This window comes from Leucopleurus acutus, assembly GCF_964270905.1.
Source record: "Leucopleurus acutus genome assembly, chromosome: 20".
Lineage (NCBI taxonomy): Eukaryota > Metazoa > Chordata > Mammalia > Artiodactyla > Delphinidae > Leucopleurus > Leucopleurus acutus.
Window position 1 is genome coordinate 13,337,546 of NC_139162.1, and position 7,498 is coordinate 13,345,043.

The window sequence follows — 7,498 nt, forward strand, 5'->3', positions numbered from 1 at the left end:
TAGTAGGAATAAATGGGTATCTGGTAGAAATCTAGATTAACAGTTCCTTATCTGGGGCTAGACCTCTAAGAACTCACTGGATGGGTTTTATGGAGTTTATGAAGTTTATGCAGTGTTTTGAGTTTAAATGTATTTTCCTGGGGAGAAACTCCCAAACGAGTATGTGTCTTTTTAAAAGGTAAGAAAGACTCACTGTATGGATGGCTCTGGAAAGTCCCCCCAGTGTCACTGCAGCCCATGTTCGTTCCTGCCAGCGCTTAGCCTCTAGGGCGTAATGGTCCATAGCTGCTTCTGTGACCTTGTGCCATTTTGAGACATCAGTGATGTAAAAATGTATGGAGCCCTTGAGCTTCAGTCCCCAGAGTTTCTTCTGCTGATTTTAGTAAGTTCCTATGTATGGAATGATAAACTGTGCCCTACAAAAAGAAACTTGCTTGAGAAAAGGAGATTTGGGCCCAGTGGAAAATTCTGGATATGTTCATTATCCATAAACAATGGATTTTATTGATTTTTTGGAGTGTTCATTGGCTGTATGCATAAGAACTAATCAGTCATTAATGTATTCTTTATTGATGTTTAACTGAATTATGACATGTTCATGTTACTAAGACATCATTTCTGAGTATAAGAAGAAAACAGCACGTTTTGGTTGCTGGTATTAGTGAAGATTTATGTATTATTATTCCATAGACTAGTCATCACCTGATACTGCTGTTCCATTTCAGAGTTGACATTGCTTCAACATAAGCAGTTGGGATGTCACCATAGGCCAAGGGTCCTACTCAGTTGCCAGAGGGCTCCTTACCTTCCTGTTTTTCCTGCTGGCAAACCAGAGTATGCTGGCTAACTAATCAGAAAGAAGGTAGATGTCTGCATTACAAAGGCCTTACATTCGATTTTCTAGTCCTAGGAAAGGAATACAAATAGGGCTTGGAAACAGGTCTTCTCCCTTTTTTGTTCCCATCTTGTTTATTATTTAACGTGAAGGCTGTTTCATTCACAGTGTCTGGTATTCAGAAGGTAAGGATTTCTGAGGCTAGAGAAGATTTCATGAAGGGGTTGAGTTTGCTTATGAGAGAAAAGTGGTGGGATTCCAAGTGACAAGAAGAGTGGCCTAGGCAGATGAGGCCCTGTTAAGACCAAAGCAACTTCACTAGGATTAATGCAGTACACTGGAAGGGTAGTGAAGGGAGCAGCCTTGCCACATGGGCAGAGAAAAGTCTTGTTAGGTAGAAAATGAGATTTGATTATTTGAACAGTGTTTGGATTTAGCAGTGAATTGTCATAGATTCTTGGATCACAGGAAGTGATGAAATGGGGTTTTGGGAAAAATGGTCTAGCAGAGATACACAGGATATACTGGAGCTGGAAAAGGCTGGCATCTGAGAAACCAGTTAGAAGATTATTACATTGGTCCCATCACACAGTAAGTGCCAGGATGTCACTGGTCGTATTGAGAACACAAAAGAAGAAATGGGGAATTCCCTGGCAGTCCAGTGGTTAAGACTTGACGCTCCTGCTGCAGCGGGCGTGGGTTCAATCCCTGGTCAGGGAACTAAGATCCCACATGCCAGGCGGCATGGCCAAAAAAAGAAAAAAATAAAAAGAAGAAGAAATGGACTGGAGGGGTGCTGCAGAGGAGGAATGGTAGACTTTTATACCTGCTTACTGTTGTTATTCCAAAAAGAATCTGTGGCTCTTAAAATTTAGACACACTATACACAAATAATTCTGGGGAGAAATCCAAAGGGAAGGTTTGGAAAGAACAAATGACATCAGGGTTGAGTCATGAATGAATGACTCATGAATGATGCCAGGCCTGTCACCTTTGCAAGAAGGGACTGGCCCTTCTTCACCAACACCCCTAAGCTATTGTAAATTTCAGAGGCCCTCTTCAGGTCTCTCTTGATCCTGAACATAGAAAACAGGTTCTTAGGAACCCCCTGCAGTTTTATCTGACTTTGCTTTTCTGCTTAAGAATAAATGTTCTTTATTCTGTTGTCTGACTCAGGTTGCAGCATCTTCCAAAAATGACACAGTGGAGGTGAGGGAACCTGTAGGGCTGATGCTAGGAGGCTCCAGTACCCTGCTTTTCTGCTTTCCTAATCCTGAGTCTGGAACAGGGCTTTCCCGGAAGAGCTTCAAACACCTAGTGGGAAGTTAAGAGGGCAGGTGGGGATCTGCTTGGAGGATATTTGTCACACTCCTACCTTCTGTCCTCTCTTTCTCGAGCCCCTGTTGTTGGATGCTTCTGCTTTGGCTTAGAAACTGTTCTGGCATTAGTATTCAGCAGAGCAAGGGGCTTCTCCTTAGTAGTCCTAATTGTAAAATGGGGAATAGGAGTAGGTGGAGAAAAAATACTAGATGAAGCCTGAGAGTGGTCGCTGTCCGGATGTCAGCTGCTCAGGTGAGACACTTATCGTCTCTGCTTTCTCCATACCTCATAGGCAGAGGTGCTTGGGTGGCAGATCTTCCTTTTTTTTTCTTTTCAGGTATTTCTTTTATGCAGGACTACAGCTAGCTACTTCCAGAGGAAGCAGGGTTGGGGAGGGGGGCTGTTTAAATGGAACTCTCCTGGAAGTACTAGTACACATTTTTTGAGTCTTTACAACTGTTATATTCTCATCCATATGCTTCCAGCATCCTTGGAATTCTGCAATTGGAGAAATGCCAAATAGTCTTAAGTTAGCTTAGACCCTGGTCTAGATCACCACTGTCATCTGTTCTACTACACTGGCTTCCTAACAGGTGCTCCTGCCTCTGCTTGGGTTTTCCTCTAGTTCATTTGTCACACAGCAGCCAGTGTGATCTTTGTAACATTTGAGTCTGATTTTCCCACTCTCCTGCTTAACCCCCCATTACTTTCCATTTTCCTTAAGTGCAAACCGTGTAACATGTGTATATACATCTGACACATCTATGTAGTAGGCATTCCAGATAAGGCACCTCAAGTCTCTAGCCTCACTTGCTTTACTTCCCCCCTTGTACTCTGCTCCAATTCCACCCTCGCCAAAATTTGCTTTTGTGCTAGGCCACGCTGCGGAGAGGTTGGTGATCCTGTGCATTTCCCTCTCCAGTTTCTCATTTTGAGATCGTTATTTCCTCCCCCAGCCAGCCCACTTTGAAGCAGGAACAAAAATTCAAAGAAACTGCCAGGACGTATGGATGAGGTTAAGAATGTTTCACCTCCAGGATTCTAGCTAAGATGGGCATGAGGAAAGAGAGAAGGTAACTCAAAACGGGAGTCCTCAGAGGCTGCAGGTGGTCAGGGAGCAGAGCAGAAGTTCAGAGGATACTTTCTTCACGCCACCCCAGGGCATCACCTGTGGCCAACCTCCTGTTCAACAGTCCTTGTCTCTTTCAAGTCCCCCCTCTCAGCAGAGCACCAGAGATTTCGGTACTCCGTGTGGGGAGAGGAGCCTGGAGGGGGAACCTCTCCCCTCTGCCAAGTGGGCCCCAAACAACCAGTGACCGGGTGCATCAACTGCTGCAGTCACACCTCTACTTGGAACTCTTCTCCCAGTTCTTCCTCCTGTCTCACTCCTCCTAGTCCTTCCTTTTTCAATGGTAAAAACCACTTCTTCAGGAACGTGTGCCTCAGTCCCCTGTCATCAGCTCCAGGGTGCCCTGTACAGGTGCCTGTACTTCCCTTATTATCTTTTTGGCCACACTGCACAGCACGTGGGATCTTAATTCCCCGATCAGGGATCAAACCCGTGCCCCCTGCACTGGAAGCACGGGGGTCTTAACCACTGGACCACAAGGGGAGTCCCCACTTCCCTTATTGACATTACTGCATCAGGTGACTTTCAAAGGGTCTACATAGGTAGCTTATTTACTCCTGACAACAAATGTGTTATGATTCCCATTCTACAGATGAGGACAGAGGCACAGAGAGGGTAAGTCATGTGTCCCACTACATACAGGTCAGAAGTAGCAAGGCAGGCTACACGCCTGGGCAGTCTGGCTCCAGGATCCACCTTCTTAACCGCTAGGCTGTATTTGCCTCATATACAAATATGTGTATGTTTGGGACTGCTTGTTTAGCGTCTGTCTTCCCTGAGGTGAAGTCCAGTAAGGGTAGAAGGTGTGTAATCAGTCATCACTGAATTCCTAGCTGTCAGCAGGCGTGTTGCTGCTTTGTTAATGTGTGTTAACAGTGGAGTATGTTTTACAAATTTTCTGTAAAAATTATCCCCAATCACTTTTTCATACAGTTTTTATAAATTGATCTTTATAAATTAGTCATTAGAATTTTGCGGGCCAAATACAAACTTGGTCTGGCTCCTGCCACTATTGCTAAATTATTTTCTGAATCTTACGGCATTCCTCTTCCCCTTCCCGTCACTTCCGGTACACAGGCATCACGAGCGAGAAAGAGCAGTCATTCCAGAGCAGAGCCGCCATCCTATCGTGCCCACCCCCACCGCAAGCGTAAGCAATGCGAGTGCCCGCACGGCTCGGCTGAGAACACATGATGGCGCCACAGAATCAGGCACGATCGTGAGATGTTCTTTGCCGACCCTTAATTGACTTACTGATACGTTCACTCCCTAATACAACAGTTGTTTATTGTGTCTTTGCTATGTGCGAAATGCTCGGGATCAAGAGGTAAGGTCCCTGCCAACGGGACATACAATTCACTGATAAAGACGAAATCATCATGTGACCCAGCAGTTCCAAACTAGGCGCAGTGCGAGCTCACCCAGTCAGCATCTAAGCCGGGGTTCGGGCCCAAAGGCCCAGTTAGAAAGTGCCCGGGGCAGGGCTATTGCCCACCTCTGATTGGCTGGAGCGCCCGGCCTCGGCCAATCGCATACCGTCACGGCTCGAAACTTGAGTAAAGAGGTCCCAAGAAAGCCTGCCCCTCACTCCGCCCTTGGTTTTGGGTTTTGTCGCCGAGAGTTTTCTGGAATTGGGTTGCCCAGATTTGCCACTTATTAAGCCGTATGGTCTTGGAAAGTAAACTTCACTGAACGTCAATTTCCTTATTTGTAAAATGGAGAAAACAGGATTGTTGTGAGAATTCAAGTAGATCATGTAGGATGCATTTTTAAAATGTTAGCTCTTGATGTCATCTGCCCAGTTTAACTGAATACGACTCAGGGTAGGCTGTCTAGTTCGCAGCTTCATGAGAATGTGCCCTTCTTGTTGGTCTCGGATCTGAAGAGGAATGGGATTCTCAGTGGCTACCAGCGGGATGCTGTCCTTTAGGGATAAAAACCTCAGCTGACCAGGGTATTGGCAGCCTTGGCAGAGGGTTCCCTGTTGCCCAGAGCTGCTCCAAACAGGCTGGCTGGTTTCAGGCTGGCTGGAGCCTCAGCCTGCACCTCCCTGAGAACACTCACCTGGATTAAACAAATGCCAATCACCCTTCCAGTAGAGGTGCAGGCAGTGAAATAAATTAAAAAATTTGTTTAGTAAGCACCCTAAAATCAAATGCAAGCAAAAATCCTATCCTCAGTTCCCCCAGAGACCACGTTTATCTCTAGGAATTGTTTCAGTGGAAGCAATGTAGGAATCACCCTCTCAGTGCTAGAGCAGCTGCACTTCGTAATGAAACAGCAGTGGAAAGAGGGTAGTGGGCACCCAGACTTCAATATTTGTTCTAAGCAAGATCCTCTGCCTCCATAATAACTTTAAATTGAGTCTTGATATTGCTGCTTTTGACTGTCATGAAAAGTTTTGCTGTGTTTGAGATAAAAAAGAGTAAGAGGGATAGTTGCCTCAAGATCTAGATATTTTTTTTTTAAGCGATTGTTATAATAGTAAGACAGAAGGAGCATTTTCCCCTTAGATAACCAACTAGCAGTCTCCCTCAGTGTTGCTGCCTTACGTGGAGTTAGACTGTGGCGCTGTCTCCTAATAAACAATGTAGTCTCTAAGCAGTAACTCCATTGGTGATGTGCTGGAAATTAGACTAGTCACTTGGGAAGACAATATGGCGTTTGGCATTCTTACTTCTGTAAGCATAATGTGTGCATGCCCTCTGTTTTGATCAGTAGTTAAGAACTGAGAAAACATTCTTACCCTCCCCCCACTTCTTTAAGTAAAAATAAATTTATTACTACCTCTATTTTTTACACTTTTTCTCATTACATTGCTTTGTTTTATTTTTAACTGACATTATACATAGATGTACAATGCACAAATATTAGGTGTATAAATCTGAGTTTTGACAATTGTACACACATGTGTAACCATCACTCCAATTAAGATACACAACATTATACAAAAAAAACAGAACATTTTCACTGTTATCGAATGGGGGTCCTGCTGCTTGCTGCTTACAAAATCAATACTAACAAATGGTAAAAAGGAAAAGTGCCTTTAATCAGAATGCCAGCAATCTGGGGAGATGGTGGACTCAACGTACCCCGAAAACCACCTCCAAAGATTCTGCTCATGAAACTTTTAAAGGGAAGGAGGGAAGTAATCTCAGTTAATCATTGAGATGGGTCGTCGCCATCCCCCACTGTGTGCAGGCTCCTCAGCTTCTTGTGATCTTCCTCGAGATGTGATCGTGTTCACACAGTTTGGTCACAGAGTTTATTTGGGAGATTACTGAAGGGGAAGCTAGGGAAGAGATCTGGTCATCTGTTAATCACTTATTCTTCTTTTCTACTTCTTTGATCTGTGGAAAGGACCAACAAGTTAGGCAAGGTTTTGCGTGACTAAAAGATTTGAAAGGTGTGCTTGGGCCGTTGATGAGTAGAGCATGGGGGTGCTGGGCTTAAAAGTTAGTTACTATACAGCTTTACTAAAGTGACAAGAAAAGGGGCTTCCTGCTGAGGGCGGTCTCCTGCAAAGAGCTGCTTACACTGACTCTCATACAAATGGATTATACAGTATGCATCTTTTGTGTCTGGCATCTTTCCTTCAACATAATGTCTGTAAGATTCATCTATTTCATCATGTGTATCAGTAGTTTGTTCCTTTTTATTGCTGAGAAGTATTCCATTTAATAAATATACCAAAATTTATTCATCCATTCTCCTGTTATTTATTTATTTTTGGCTGTGTTGGGTCTTTGTTGCTGCGCACAGGCTTTCTCTAGCTGCGGCGAGCGAGGGCTACTCTTCATTGCGGTGCACGGGCTTCTCATTGCAGTGGCTTCTCTTGTTGCGGAGCACGGGCTCTAGGTGCACGGGCTTCAGCAGTTGTGGCTCGTGGGCTCTAGAGCACAGGATTGGTAGTTGTGGTGCACGCGTTTAGCTGCTCCGCAGCATGTGGGATCTCACAGAGCAGGGCTCGAACCCGTGTCCCCTGCGTTGGCAGGTGGATTCTTAACCACTGCGCCACCAGGGAAGCCCCTATCCATTCTCCTGTTGATGAACATTTGGATTCTTTCCAGTTTAGGACTATTATGAGTAAATCTGCTGTGAACATTTGTGTACGTCTTTATGTTTCATTTCTCTTGGATAGTAACTAGGAGTAGAACTGCTGGATCACAGGGTAAGTATACGTTTAACTTCTTGAGAAACTGCAGTACAGTTAT